We start from the raw sequence: 13,965 nt of genomic DNA on the forward strand, positions 1-13,965 counted from the left end.
GGCACCACCTGGACCAGCTCTGAGCTCCCATCCAAGACGGTGCAGTGGCCTCAGCCTGTGGGTGCAGGTGTCGTGTCTGAGAGGGATGAAGGAGGAAAGCTGCTAAGGTGAGAGACGGTTGGGGTATGCAACCTCAAGTATGATGGAGAAAGGGAGAGAGAGAGGGAGAGAGATCTGTGGAAGCTGTCTTTCCATTTCCTTAGGTATGCTTTAATCACTTGCAACTATGTTTTGTGGGTTTCAGTGTGCAAGTTTCACCTCCTTGTATATGTTAATTCAATTCATAAATATTATATTCTTTTGGGTGCTATCTTGTTGCAGAAATCGAATCGGTCTGTCGAGAAACCAAGCACCACACTCGGAGAGTTGGAGAACTCAGATTTATTAAGCCGGCGGCCCCCATAGCATTTTGGTTGATTGGTTACCTGCTTACTATAGGTTGTGGGCAGTTACAGAGTGGGAGTTGTTGTGGGTCCCTCGCAGAGGGTTTCCAAACAGAAACTTGCAGGAGCAAGAGCAGAACATTCCATATGTATCAGAACATCTTAAGGTTACAGTTGATTGCTAGGTCATCTGTTCTTATCTTGGTTGCAGCAAGCAGATTTTACAAAAGCAGAGCAAGCATGAAGTTATTTCTAGCTGATTCCAAACTTCTAATTTTCCTCTTCAATCTTAAATCGAATTGTTTTCTTAATTTCTTTTTCAGATTCTCCACTTCTAATGTATAGATAGACAACTGATTTTTGCCTATCTGTACTCTGCCACTATACAGAATTCGTTTGTTGACTGGTAGCCTTGTGTTGTGTGGGTTATTGCGGATTTTTCTATGTATAGGAGCTGGCCATTCACAAAGACGACGACAGACAGGAGAGGTTCCTTGTTTGGGTGGCTGCAGCCCCTGAGCCTTGCTTGTATCAGCCTGCACAGCCTAAGCCAGGGAAATCAAAATCTGCCTGAGCCCTTGTTCTTTGCAAGCCAAAATCCAATCGGCAGGAACACAGAGACCCCTCGAGGCCCCTGCAAGGGGCGCTCGGCCCCATGAGGCCAGAAAAGGGTAGATTCTGACCAATCCAGCCAAGTCCCCAGTTAGACAGAGGAGAAGTTTGTTCCTGGAGCCCCAGGCACTCTTCTCAGAGCAGGGGGGACCTGGAGGGGATGCTGACATCAGGCCTTGGGGGCCTCGGGCGAAGTCTGGGCCGCCTCAGAGCTTGAGTCCCCCGGTGAGGTGTGCGCCGCGTCCCCTCGCCCACCTGCTCTGTGGGCAGTAGGGGGCAAGCCACCAAGTCCAAAAGGTAGACCCACAGGCTATTGCCAGCAGTGATCAGGCACGGGAAGCCGGTTCTCTGTTAGGATTCGAATTCAGACCCAAGCAGCCAGGCTTCCATCACCGCACCAATCACACCGTGACCACTGTGCTCCACCGGGGGATCCACGGAGCGGTGGTCGGGTCGACGTTAGCACTGGAGGTAAGCAGATGGCTAGAGATGAACCAGTCTCTCTCCCTCTCTCCCTCATACTCCAGATTGCCTACCCCAACCGTCTTTCTACTTTGAAGCTTTCCTCCTTTATCCCTCTCAGACATGACACCTGCACCCGCAGGCTGAGGCCAGCGTACCGTCTTACATGGGGAGCTCAGAGCCGGTCCAAGTGGTGCCCTCTTGGACTTTATAGAAATTTTTTACGTTCCTCTAGGACTAAAAACTTAGAGGTGGCATAAGAATTCTCGGTGGACCCACCACCTCCGGCCCCTGCGGCGGAATGCATCCTCAGCCAGACATTTATTGGGCACCTGCTGGATGCCAGGCCCTGTTCCGGGCGAGGGGCTGCCTGGTGCGCAAACTCCAGGTCGTGCCTCGTGGAGTCCTTCTCTGGAAGCGCCAAGAGGAGGCAGCGCGGTGGGGACACAGCCGGTTGCTGTCCTTTCTCCCGCCCGACCACTGGACCTGGGGGTGGGGTGGGGTGAGGGGGGACTTGCGGTGAGCGCGACGAGTAAGGCGGATCACGAGTGGGAAACCGGGGACTTTGACCCGAGAGAGGCTGCAGTCGTCCCGCGGAGCGGGGGGCGGCCAGGAGCAGGCGAGGATGGTCGTGGGCCCGGCGTTGTTTCGTCGGAGCCCGCAGCTGACTCGGGCTCGGTGTCCACGGCCGGACGTTCCTGAGGGACGAGACTCAATGCCTCTGGGGCCAGCGAGGTTGGACAAGATACAGGCATTTGACTCTATTTTCCGCTGGGTTGGAAAGAACGGGGGAATGCATTCTGATTCCAGGATGTTACAACAAAACCCCGCAGCCTTTTGTCTCTGTGGCGCAATCAGGTAGCGAGTTGGGCTGTTAACCGAAAGGTTGGTGGTTAGAGCCCACTGAGGGACGAACTTGGCTTGGCATCTGATTAGCGGGCCCTCAGCCGCTGCTTTTATGCGTCTGCCCTTGCAGTGCCTCCCCCGCTCCCCACTGCCTGAACTCTCCTGGAATCTCCACCCAGCGGATCCCCAGTACACGCCTTCCTCCAGGTTTTTAACCCTGGTGCCCCGGTCTCTTGGCACCCCCTGGAGGGCTGCCCTTGCTAAGTCATCCGCCTTGTGCATTCCAGGGCAGCTGCCAGAGGATGAAGGCACACGCACACGGATGGGGGGAATCTCTTACTCAAGCTCTGACGTCGGCAATCAGGCTCTGTGCACCACCTGCGTGGCACCCCCAAAGCGGAGTATTCACCGCCTGGTCTCAGGGCGCCTGCACCCTTTCATTTGGGACTGTGGCTTTCGACTCAAAGTGATCTGCAGAGTCAATGCAATTCCTATTCAAATCTGTTTCTTCTGAAGTTTGTTACCGAAAAACCCGAACCAACTCTTTGGCCAACCCAATATAACCGAGTCACTTCGTGGTACACCTGAAACTAACACAACACTGTAAATCAACTACACACAAAAAAATTACGTTATGGCCAATTTGGGAGGCAATGAGAAGAAGCCCTCGCCGGGGCCAGGGCACCTGCTGGGGTGTGATGAGGAGGGGACACAGGCTGGATTAGACAACAGTGAGGGCCTCACAAAGCTGCACTGGTGCAGGAGGCAACAGGCAGACCCAAAGATCTCTAAGTGGTGACGCACTGAAAGTGATGGATAATCTAGCCCTCCAGGAAGAGCACCCACATCTCTAAACATGCCTAGAAAACTGCCATGCCTTGGTCTAAAGAGTACCTTAACTCCTTGCAGCTCCATCCAGAACTGGGGGAGAAAAAGAGATGGAGATGCCTGCAATCCTTCTCAGACATGATTCTCCTCACAGTGGCTGTTTTACAGTGGGCTCAACATGACGACTAAAAATAGCATAATCTGTCCTCAGGCCATTCCTCAAATCCTGGACTTCAGAGGACCCACACCCTTTCGTGGGTAACGCTTCATGACGTCACCACTGCCAGCACTCACTGGGCTGGCACCCCACCACACCGAGCCACAGACCAGGCCTTGACTGGATGACTAGGAAAACAGAATCACAGAAAATCTTTGCATTCCCCTCTGAGGAGCTGGATGGACCTCCTACATTACTGCCAACCCAAGACAAAGTTCAACTCCTTGCAAACGGGGCCCACATTATTTCGACCTGGGTATTTAATACAAGAACTCCCTGGTGGGCGAGCCCCTTCCTTGGTGGCATCTCAGAGCTGTGCTCCGTGCTGGATAAGTGGGTGCTGCCAGGAACCTTTTAGGAAGCTGCCTGTGCACCTAATGATCTCATTAGAAGGGTTTGCTCCTTCCTCTGTACTTGTCAACAATTACTGTTGTTTTGCCACCTTCAAAAAAAAAATTTGTTTCTTCTGGTCCATTTCTCCATCTGTCTGGAAGGACGTCATCGTTGAGCTGTCAAGGAGAAAAACTACCATGGCTTCCAGTTCTTTGATGAAACCTCAGATGTGTGGCCTTCTGGCCAAGCGTCTGCGATTTCATAAGGTTGGAGCATTCATTGTCTCCCTGGGAGTTGCAACTTTGTGTAAGTTTGCTGTGGCTGAACCAAGAAAGAAGGCATATGCAGATTTCTACAGAAATTATGATTCCATGAAAGATTTTGAGGAGATGAGGAAGGCTGGTATCTTTCAGAGTGCAAAGTGATTTTGGAATATAAAGGCAGACTGTTCCTGAAGGAGCATTCTAAGTGCCATATAATTTCTTTGGGTTGAGTTTCATGGAAGTTTGGCACTTACCTGTATTCCTGAACTGTGAAACTGTGAACTATGAATATCTGGGCTAAGGAATAGTTTCTCTTGATAAATAAATGATTTTAAAAAAATTTTGTTTTCTGCATTTTCTAATTGCTCGCTGTTAATCACTTGCAGTATGTTGTAGTTTTCATCCCTCTTATTATTATTATTTTTTTAATCTCTTGAAGTTCATTTGGGTCTTTTTTATGTTTCCCATGTGTCTACTGAACTGTTTGAAGTTACGGAATACAGTTGGAATAAATGTTTTAATGTCCTTCTCTGGTGTCAGCTCTGGGTCGTTTGCACATGATCGATGTGTCTCTGCATTATGGGTCATTTGCCCTGCCTGTTTGGATACCTCCGAATCTCTGATGGAATACCAGATAGTGTGAATGTTGCCTTGTTGGATGATGGAGAGTTGTGTGTTCCTGTAAACATTGGGCTTTCTTCAGGGATGCGTTCAAGTTACTTGCAAACAGTTTGATCCTTTCAGGTCGTGCTTTGATGATTCACTAAGTGGTTCTGAGCAGCACTCAGTTTATGGCTAACTAGTTGCCCTCCTGAGGCAAGACATTCCTGAGTACTCCACCCCACGCCCTCATGAATTGAGAGGTTTTGTCTGTCTGTTTTGTTTTCTTCCTTGCAGTCTATCTGTTGGGGACAAGCACTATCTGTGTGAGTGCCAGGCACTGTTCTCTGATCCTGTCAAAGCTCTCCCCCTGACCTTGGGGAGTTTCCTGCCAGGGCTGCACTGATCAGTACTGTGCTGCACGCAGGAGGGATCTCCTCTGTAGTTCTCTCTGATTTACTTTCAGCATCTCTCTCCCCTCTGGGAGTCTGTTCTGTGGACCCTAGCTCCTTTGGCCTCCCTGGACTTCAGGTTCAGTGTCCTCAACTCAGCAAGGTCCACCGGGCTGCTTTTCCGTTTGCCCTGGAGTGCCTTGCTTGGAAACTCTCTGCAGACAGTAAATTGGAGCCATTGTTTCCCACCACCTCTCCAGAACCACGCACTGTCCTTTTTCACCTGATGCCCCAGTCTCTTCAAAGTCTTTGTTTCACGTTTTCTGTTGTTGTTGGCAGGAGGATAAACCCAGGTCCTTATGAGTGTGCATGGTGGGCCACCCCTACTTTGAAGTCCAAGTTGGAAACACCGGTGAAGATTGTGCAAGATTTTTGCAGGGTATAGAACAGAGCTCCACAGTCAGAATGAAATCCTGAAGTAGGAAAACCCCTTGAAGCTTAAATCTGCAGAGAAACTTATATCTGCAGTGGTAGCAAAAGCCTGTGTTTGGTTTGTGCAGGGAAAGAAAGAACCTGGCTAGGCATTGGCCGTGATGCAGACCTCCCAGTTTTCATTGAAGCATTACTGGTTTATCTACCACCTTTACCCAATGCGCTAGAGAAAAAGATTAAAAAAAAAAAATGCAAAACTCTGGAATAAGCGAGAAGGTCACAGTTCTTGCTCAATCGATTTTACACCCACTATCCCAGTTGCTTGGATTTATCTGTCATTTTGTACTCATTGCCAGGGGAGAGCGCGAACGCAGTCCCCCACTACTACAAATTTCACAGTGGAGTTTCCTGCATTTGGGGAAATCGCAGAGGTCAGCACACCCCCGGTGCAATGGGTGAGCCTCATCCTGGGGAAACCACCTTCGTGATCATGGTATCTCTCCTGCCAGGTAAGTATGAACGTTTCGCTCCCCGTCCCCGCACAGCCTTAGGCTCTTCCACTGTACACACACGCTCACTTTGCCACAACCCCCAGCCCCTCCACCACCCCCCACACCCCCTCCTCTTCCACGCCCCTCCAAACAACTCTCCTAAGAAAATCCGAGCTACATCTCCGGAAAACTTCCACAGCCCGGGGAGTGGCTGGCCGGGAATGGCACCCCTGCACTGCAAGATTTACATAAGCCAAGCCCCATCCCTGACCTCTAAGGCGGCTCCCCTCCTCCCACCCACGCCGGGTCCCTGGGCCGTCATCTCCCCTCCCACCCCTGCCCAGACGACCAATGGGCGCATCGGCTGCCGAAAGGGGACGTGACGTCGTGATTTCCGCCCACGTAGGTAACGGACCTCTAAGCTTTCATCTGAAATACTGGCGGGTTCTGCCAGCCTCCTGGCATTCTTCCCTTCTGTCTTGCGTTACACACCAAGGAAATGAATTCTGGCATCGTGTGTTACTGACCCAAAATGTTTGTTAGTAATAAAGAAGTCGTAAAGCAAAGGGTACAGGTATATATTTATAGGAACACAATGAAAGCACATGTCTGTGTCCTGTGCATAGACACACAGATTCAGGGTTGCCTCTCACAGTGCTGCTCGGTGTATTGTCTGTGCACGTCCTTCCTGCTTGGTTCTCATGGTGCCCCAGGGACCGTGCTTTTGCTTTCCTCACCGAACAGAATATGAGAAATGAAGATTCTGAAAAAGAAGCGGATGACCAAAAGAAGGGATAGAAAGATGACGTGTTTGCTCGGAGAGTGCGGTTGGTTGGTTTGTTGATTTATTTTCTCTTTCTGGGTAAGACTGGTTCGCCCTGCGGGTGGGGGTGGGGGCCGGGGCCGCGGAGGCTGGAGAAGGAAGCCAGCTTGTGTTTTCAGACCAGAGAGCAAGGAGTGGAGTGACTGGATCCTTGAGGGTGCCTCTGGCTTAAGGGGGAAAGTGACTCTTGCGGAGAATCCTAGACGCAGAGGAATTCAGCACCCAGCCAACTTCCAGGAAGAAGCTTCCTTTCCTCCTCCCTGCTTTCTCCCTTTCCCCTCCTTTCTCTCTCTGCAGCCATCAGAAATAGACTCTGGCTCCTATCCTCTGAAATATACTTTCTTCAAGGGATAGTGCTAGCTCAGAGACTCTCCAGCCAACTGGAGAACCAGGCTCTACAAACAGGGAGGAATAAACAAGGCCAATGGAAGGGAGCACACAGACCAAATGGGAAGGGCACGGGTGCCCCCTGCTGAGTGACAACCCCTGTGGCTCTGCACAGGTGACACTACTGGCCCTGGACACTAGACACCACCAATGGCTCTGCGACTTCTGCTGCACCTGGTCGGTGTTAAACTAAGGATCTGGAGGTGGGGAGAGTCTTCTGTTGCATGGGACGGGAAGAATTTCCCCAGGGCCTACTCCTTGTGTCTCTCAACTCCTGTCAAATGCTGGGGTCATTGTTACTCATGGGGATTGGCCAGCTCTTGGTAATAGACCCACATCTTAGCCCCTAGGAAAACTGTGAAAGCCAGTATGTGATCCTTAAAAGTTGTGGAATGTGGGAAGGTCCTCATACACAGGCAGGGGGTTCAGATAAAACCCCCTGCATCTAGCCCCGTGGAGAACATTGTAAATCCAGTGCCCAAGGCCATGCAACCCTGTCTCAAATATACACGCATGTACCACCCAGCCTCGGAGCATACTAGATGTTTATCCCTGAGCCCAGGGTGAGGGTTTCAGCCTCTTATAAGGGGATGGTTTGGTACACCATCCAGTATTATTTACATTATCTCCACTGAGAATTGACAAGCTTGAAAGTTCACGTTTCTGGGGCTAGAGTAATTGGTCTACAGCCATGGTAACAAATGGCCACCGATGTCCACTGTAGGAGTTTCCTGTTGCTACTGTAACACATTACCACACACTTAGTGAATTAAAACCACGCACATTTATTATCTTATGCTCCTGGAGATCAGAATTCCAAGATGCATCTCACTGGGCTAAAATCAATGTGACAGTGGGGTTGAGGTCCTTTCTGGAGGCTCTAGGGGAGGATCTCTTTCTTTGCCTTTTCCAGCCTCTGGAAGGTGCCCACATTCTACTCTCATAGCCCCCTTCCGTCTTCAGAGCCAGTCACGGCTGATCAAGTCATTCTCAGAACGCATTATTCTGACCCCAACTCTTCTTCCTCCCTTTCACTTACGCGGACCCTTGGGATTCCATGGGGCCCTCCAGGACAACCTCCCCATCTCAAGGGCCTGAATGTAATCACACCTGCAAAGTCTCTTTCGCCATGTCAGGTAACATGTTCACACACTCTAGGGACCAGGATGTGGACCTCTTTGGGGAAGCATTATTCTGCCACCACAGCCCGTCTCCTCAGTGAACACATTTCTGCAAGCATATCAGTCAGTGGTGGCCCCTGTCTTCTGAAAGTCATCCTGGTGAATGCAAGTCAGTCCACTGCCTTTGAGTGTCAGCCAGGCAACAGCTGTGCCTCATGTGGAGGCCTCTGAGTCAGAGAGAGAGAAGGAGGAAGTCTGTGAGGAGAGGAATAGGAGGACCCAGTGCCTGGGAAGTTCCCAGTGAGCAGAGCTAAGAGACCAGAGCCTTCATGGGAGGAGGAGGCTGTGGAGGGTGTTATGATCTGATTGTATGTATCCCCCCCAAAAATTTCGTATCTTGTATCCTAATCCCCAGTGGAGCTGTATTTGGAGAAGGGGCCTTTAAGGATAATTAAAATTAAATGAGGTCATAAGCTTGGGGCCCTGATCTGATAGAATTAGTGTGCTTAAGTGAAGAGATACCAGAGAGCTTGGGCTCCTGCCCTACCCCAGCTCAAGCAAGGAGAAAAGGCCTTGTGAGGACCCAGGGAGGCATCTGCTTTCTGCAAGCCAGGTAGAGAGCTCGCACCAGAAACTGAATTGGCAGGAACTTCTGATCGTGATATTGGGCTTCCAGAATGTGTGAAAAGAGATTTCTGGTTAAGCCACCCAGTCTGTAGTATTTTTCTCTGGAAGCCTGAGCTGACTAATACAGATGATTACTTAGCCATTGGCCTAAGCTGCTTCTCCTACCTGGGCCTTTGTGGGATCTGCCCCAGTTTTGTTCATTTCCTTTAGTTAATACCCACAACCTGCTTGCCCTTCTTAAGGCTGATCCATGACTTTGGAATGAGGATTGATCACCTGGTTTAGGATTTCATCGCATAATTTGCTACAATGACGTGCACCAAGGATCTTCTTAGAGTTTCTTTCCAAGAAGTTTGACATCTTCAAAAATGTCAACCTAGAATGACCTGGGATAGCTGGATTCACATTCTCCAGGGTGACCCCATGTGGCCTGCGTTTCCTCTTCTCCTGGATGACTTCTCTCCCTTGGACTCTCCAGATCCACAGACGAGCATTTGGCTGCTGGTGAGGAATCTGTGCCTAAATCTGGGGAAACCCAGAGCAAAAGGAAATAATTCCCAGAATCAGAGCATGGGAGGGGGCAGGGGCTAAGAGGCTGTTCTGTGAAAAAACGAGGTTGGAGGATGAGAGAGGAGGCTGGTGTGTGTGTGTGTGTGTGTGTGTGGTGTGTCCAGCATGAGGTCAGGGGAAGTTCAAGAGAGAGCAGCTGCCATTCTGGGATCAGAGACTGGAACCTCCTTGGCATTCACACTCTTCCTCTGCCTCCATTTTCCACTCCTCCTCCCCATCCTCCCCTAGCACCTCCCCAGGCTTTTTTTATTCTCACTCCTCCCCCTCGTCCCTGCTCCTCTTGCTCTCATCCTCCCCACCCCTCCCCCACTCCTACAAAAAGCAGGCCAACATAGGAAAGGGCTGCCCCAGTCCGAGAGGAAGAGGAGGCGTGTTTTCCACCAGCCTAAGAAGCACGATTACATTTCTTTCTGGTCAGATCCTGGTTTGGAGGAGACAGAGCAAGATGGCTCCACCTGAGGAGCTCAGCCTCCACAGCCAGCCCAGGCAGCACGGGCCTTAGGCCAACCCGGGGATGTGTGAGCAAAAGTCAGGGAGCTCTCTACACAGAAGGCCAGCATCTGGTCCACAAGATCCCAGAGAAGTTAACGCTCTGTGCCTGCCTTCTTTACAAGGCAAGTTCCAGGGGAACGACCACGTCGCCTCTTCCTGGCAGCCTGGAGAAGGCACAGGAGGATCCCTTTGTTCAGGCAAGGGTAGGTGTGGGAGAACCCTTCCATCTATTCCATTGAGACCAGCTGAAAGTTTAGAGTTAGAAGTTAGTGGGGTCCCAGGTGCGCCAACTCCACCACCACCTTCACTTCCTCCACCACAGGCTTTTATCTCGGATGAGATTTCTCCCATCAAAATCAGCCTTGGAGGGGGGAAACAGCCACGTCTGGGGGAAAAAAACAACAAACAATATAAAGAGACTAGTACTTGTGCAATTTTATGGACATCAGTGAAGCACTTCTAGGGTTCTAAGTTGACTTTGTCTTGATTTGCTTTAGGTAATGTCTTTGCTTGACTGTGCCTTCAGGTAATGTCGTATTTTTACTAAACTTTGTTGAAATTAGAGAAGTTCTTCTTTTCTTAGTTCCAATATTAGTTGGCATCTCAGTTAATAGTGTTGTGACTAGCAGAATAATACTGTCTCCCCAGGATGTTCCTGTTGTAATTCCCCCAACCCGTGAATATACTACATCACATAGCAAAGGCGACTTTGCAGATGTGATTAGGATAAAGACCTTGAGATGAAGAAATTATCTTGGACTATTCAAATGGGCCCCATGAAATTATACAGGACCTTAGAATTGGGAGGCAGAAAAGAAGGTCAAACTGATGTGAAATTAGAAGGACTCAGCCTGCTGTTCTAGTTTTGAAGTTGTAGGAAGCGGGTCAAAGCCAAGGGATGTGGTGGCCTCTAAAAACTTTTTAGGAAGGCAAGGAAAGAGATTATCCTTTAGAACCTCCAGAAGGTAAGGCAATCCTGTTGACCCCTTGATTTTAGTCCAGTGAGATTTTTGTTGGACTCCTAACCTACAGAACAATAATATAATATAATATAATAATATAATATAATATAATATAATATAATTAATATAAAAGTGTGTTCTTTTAAGACACTAAACTTATGGTCACTGGTTACAGCAGAAATAGAAAACTAATTCAATAAGTGCCTAGCGTATTCACTTTAGAAGTAATAAAATCTGGCAGATATAATAAACCCTGCATAAATTCTGCAGGTTGTTTTTCTGTCTTAAGTTGACAGATCAAGAGATAGTTGTACATGTTTGAATCATTACATTAGGTACCTGCCATCTTTCTTCCTTTCCATTTTTTACTTAAAGGGTTCTCACCCTATTTCCTGCCCAGAACCCAACATGGTTCTCATTTGAATTATGGCAAATTGGAAGACATTGATGGTCATGCAGGTTGATTTTATTTTTAAGAATGAATTCTGCTTCTGACATATAGAGGAAAATAATATAATTTATGAAAAGTTAAATATTGGAGAATCTTCCATTCCAAAGATAAATTTTTGCAACTTTTTTAATAGGGTAAAGAACTACTTTTCAAAGGGCGAAACACAAGAATGGCTGTTAGGAATTTTCCCCATAAGCAAGTTGTGACTGGATCCTGAACAGATCTGAGATTTATATGATTAAATTCTATTGCTTTCATAAATGTTATGTCCGTAAAATGAAGTTCTTATAAATAATATTTGAGTTCTCCATTGATTACTGATTATATCATCAATGTCTTCCAGCCCTGGAGGCACAGGGATGAAGGAAGAATTGCTGGGATACTTGAATAACTGCAGGGCAAGAGGTCCTCGAAGTTTCCTACTTTATCTTTAAGTAATACGTCATAGTTTGACTGACTTTTCATCCATTCGGCTGATTCTGCCAGAGGCGCTCATGGAAAATACTTAAACAACCAAGTGTAAAAGCAGAAGTCAAAATCAATCTACCTTCCATGGAAGTGTCTACCGCAGGCCTGAGTCTGTTGATGGATATTTTTTTTTTTTTTTTTTGGCACATGGGCTTAGTTGCTCCACGGCATGTGGGATCTTCTTGGAGCTGGGATCGAACCCATGACCTCTGCATTGGCAGGTGGATTCTTAACCACTGCGCCACCTAGGAAGCCCGATGGATATTTTTGTTATTGGTGGTGGTGGTGGTGATCATGGTTGAATTTTTTGTTTGTGTTTTTGTTTGTTGTAACTTATTACTGCCTCTAGGATATAATTGTGGAATGATAGCTTTCTTTTAGTTCTGGAATGCAAAAGAACATCACTAAGAACTTTTCCCAAAGGAAATCTTAAGATCATTATGTCAACATTTATGGTGGGACTTAAACACTTTTCAATTAAAACTTATTAATTAAAGGAAAAGAAATTTATAGTTTTGATTCAGTGTTATAGAACAATGTGTTTTAAACTGTGATCTGCAGCCCACCTGCATCAGAAACATCTGGTTGTGTTTTTGTAAAACATGCAGACTCTAGGGCCCCATATCAATGAAATTTCTTGGGATTGGAGCCCAGGAAGTAGCTTCTATAATCTGCAAAGCTGATTCTAAGGCACTCTAAATGTAAGAACTACCCTTTTATATTTTTAGACTGGAGATTTTTACAAAATGACAGGAGAATAAATCATTCTTTTAAACTCAGACTTTAAGCATTAGACAGTGAGGTGAGCTCTTAGTGACAGTTTGTCTTTCCTATTCTCACCCTCTCAGTGTAAGGACTAGTGCAGAAATGGGAAACAAAACAGGCTGTGGAAACTTTTTATTTCTTTATATACATTTTCCTTTAATAGCCACCAAAAAGACTTTCATTTCCTCTCACTGACCCTGTCCATCAGTTATGTTGGCCTTTAACATATCGCTATAGCAACATATATAAATATATGTTATACATTTTACACACATACACACATTCTAAGCATTGTGAAGACAGACTAGGCTTTAGCACAATGGGGGACCTCACATATGTCACTTAAAAATGATCACTGGTTTGCTTTACACAAGACTTGCAATGGGCTTGGTGTGGCCATTAGTTCCCAAGTTCCAGAGTGAAGTTAGGATGACAAAATGAGACAGCATATTTAGAGTGAGGTTAGTACACTCCTTAGAGATCAAAAAAGAATAGAAATAGGAGGTCTAGGCTAAGCATGAGATGGCATCGTGGAGTCACTGCTCTCACCATGCAGATTCAAAGAACTCAGGTGCTGCCGTGTAGACTGACACCCAGCCTGACTGCAACCCAGCTGCACTGGCCCGGGTCAGGTCGTCGGGCCCCTGCCAACACCGTCCTGCAGGGCACTGCTGCTCAGTGCTGTGCTTTTAGATCTGCCGTGGAGCTCCAGTGTTGGGACCACATGCTCCACTGCTGGGGAGCAGGTCCCATCTCCCCTGAGTTGACCCTCTGGGGGTAGGTGATGAGGGGTGAGAAACGTGCTGTTGCTGGTTCCCATGCCCCTGGGGCGCTCACAGGCAGTGTCACAAGGTCCTTACACACTGTGCCTGTTTTGCTTCGTGCTGGGCCCAGTGGTCCTTGGCTGGTTATTCCTCAACCGCAGGAAAGCCCCTCTGCCTTTCACCCTGCCCCCGCAGGCCACATCTGTGACTCCTTCCAGACCCTCCAGCAGGTGTGGAGGAGGGAGGCCCAGATCCTCCTCAGCAGACAGGGAGCTGTGAAGAAGGGGGGCAGGCCCCTCCTTCCTGCTGTTTGAAGGACCTCCGGTGGCTTCGCTTCTTGCCTGGCTCCTGGAAGGCAAGGGTCACAGGGCTGGAGTGCGTGGCAGAGCCCTTAGGGATTTCAGCTGGAGGCCAAAAGAACACAATCAAATTAAGAGTCCACTATCAGGCCCTGCTGGTGGCTGAGGCTGGATCGAGCTCTGAGTGGTGACAGCAGCCAGGAGCACGGTGAGAGCCTGTCAAGAGGATGAGCTGAGGGGTGGGCTGAGGTCTGGAGGAGCAACTGGTGCCACCAGGTTAGAGGACAAGCTTCCCACCACCTCCTGTGGTCATGTCTCTGCTCAAAGCCACTGCACACCGGGTGGCTAGATCCCTCCACTCCCTCTTCAGGGGCCAA

The 13,965-nt window shown here is 48.5% G+C and overlaps 1 non-coding gene across 1 annotated transcript; it reads right to left on the reverse strand.

Moving 5' to 3' along the window:
- Nucleotides 1-5,721: 5,721 nt before the first annotated feature.
- LOC130843665 (U1 spliceosomal RNA) lies at nucleotides 5,722-5,885 on the reverse strand. The gene has a single exon (XR_009051087.1). It is a non-coding gene; the product is annotated as a U1 spliceosomal RNA (small nuclear RNA).
- Nucleotides 5,886-13,965: the final 8,080 nt, after the last annotated feature.

The sequence above is a fragment of the Hippopotamus amphibius genome, chromosome 1 (assembly GCF_030028045.1).
Source record: "Hippopotamus amphibius kiboko isolate mHipAmp2 chromosome 1, mHipAmp2.hap2, whole genome shotgun sequence".
Lineage (NCBI taxonomy): Eukaryota > Metazoa > Chordata > Mammalia > Artiodactyla > Hippopotamidae > Hippopotamus > Hippopotamus amphibius.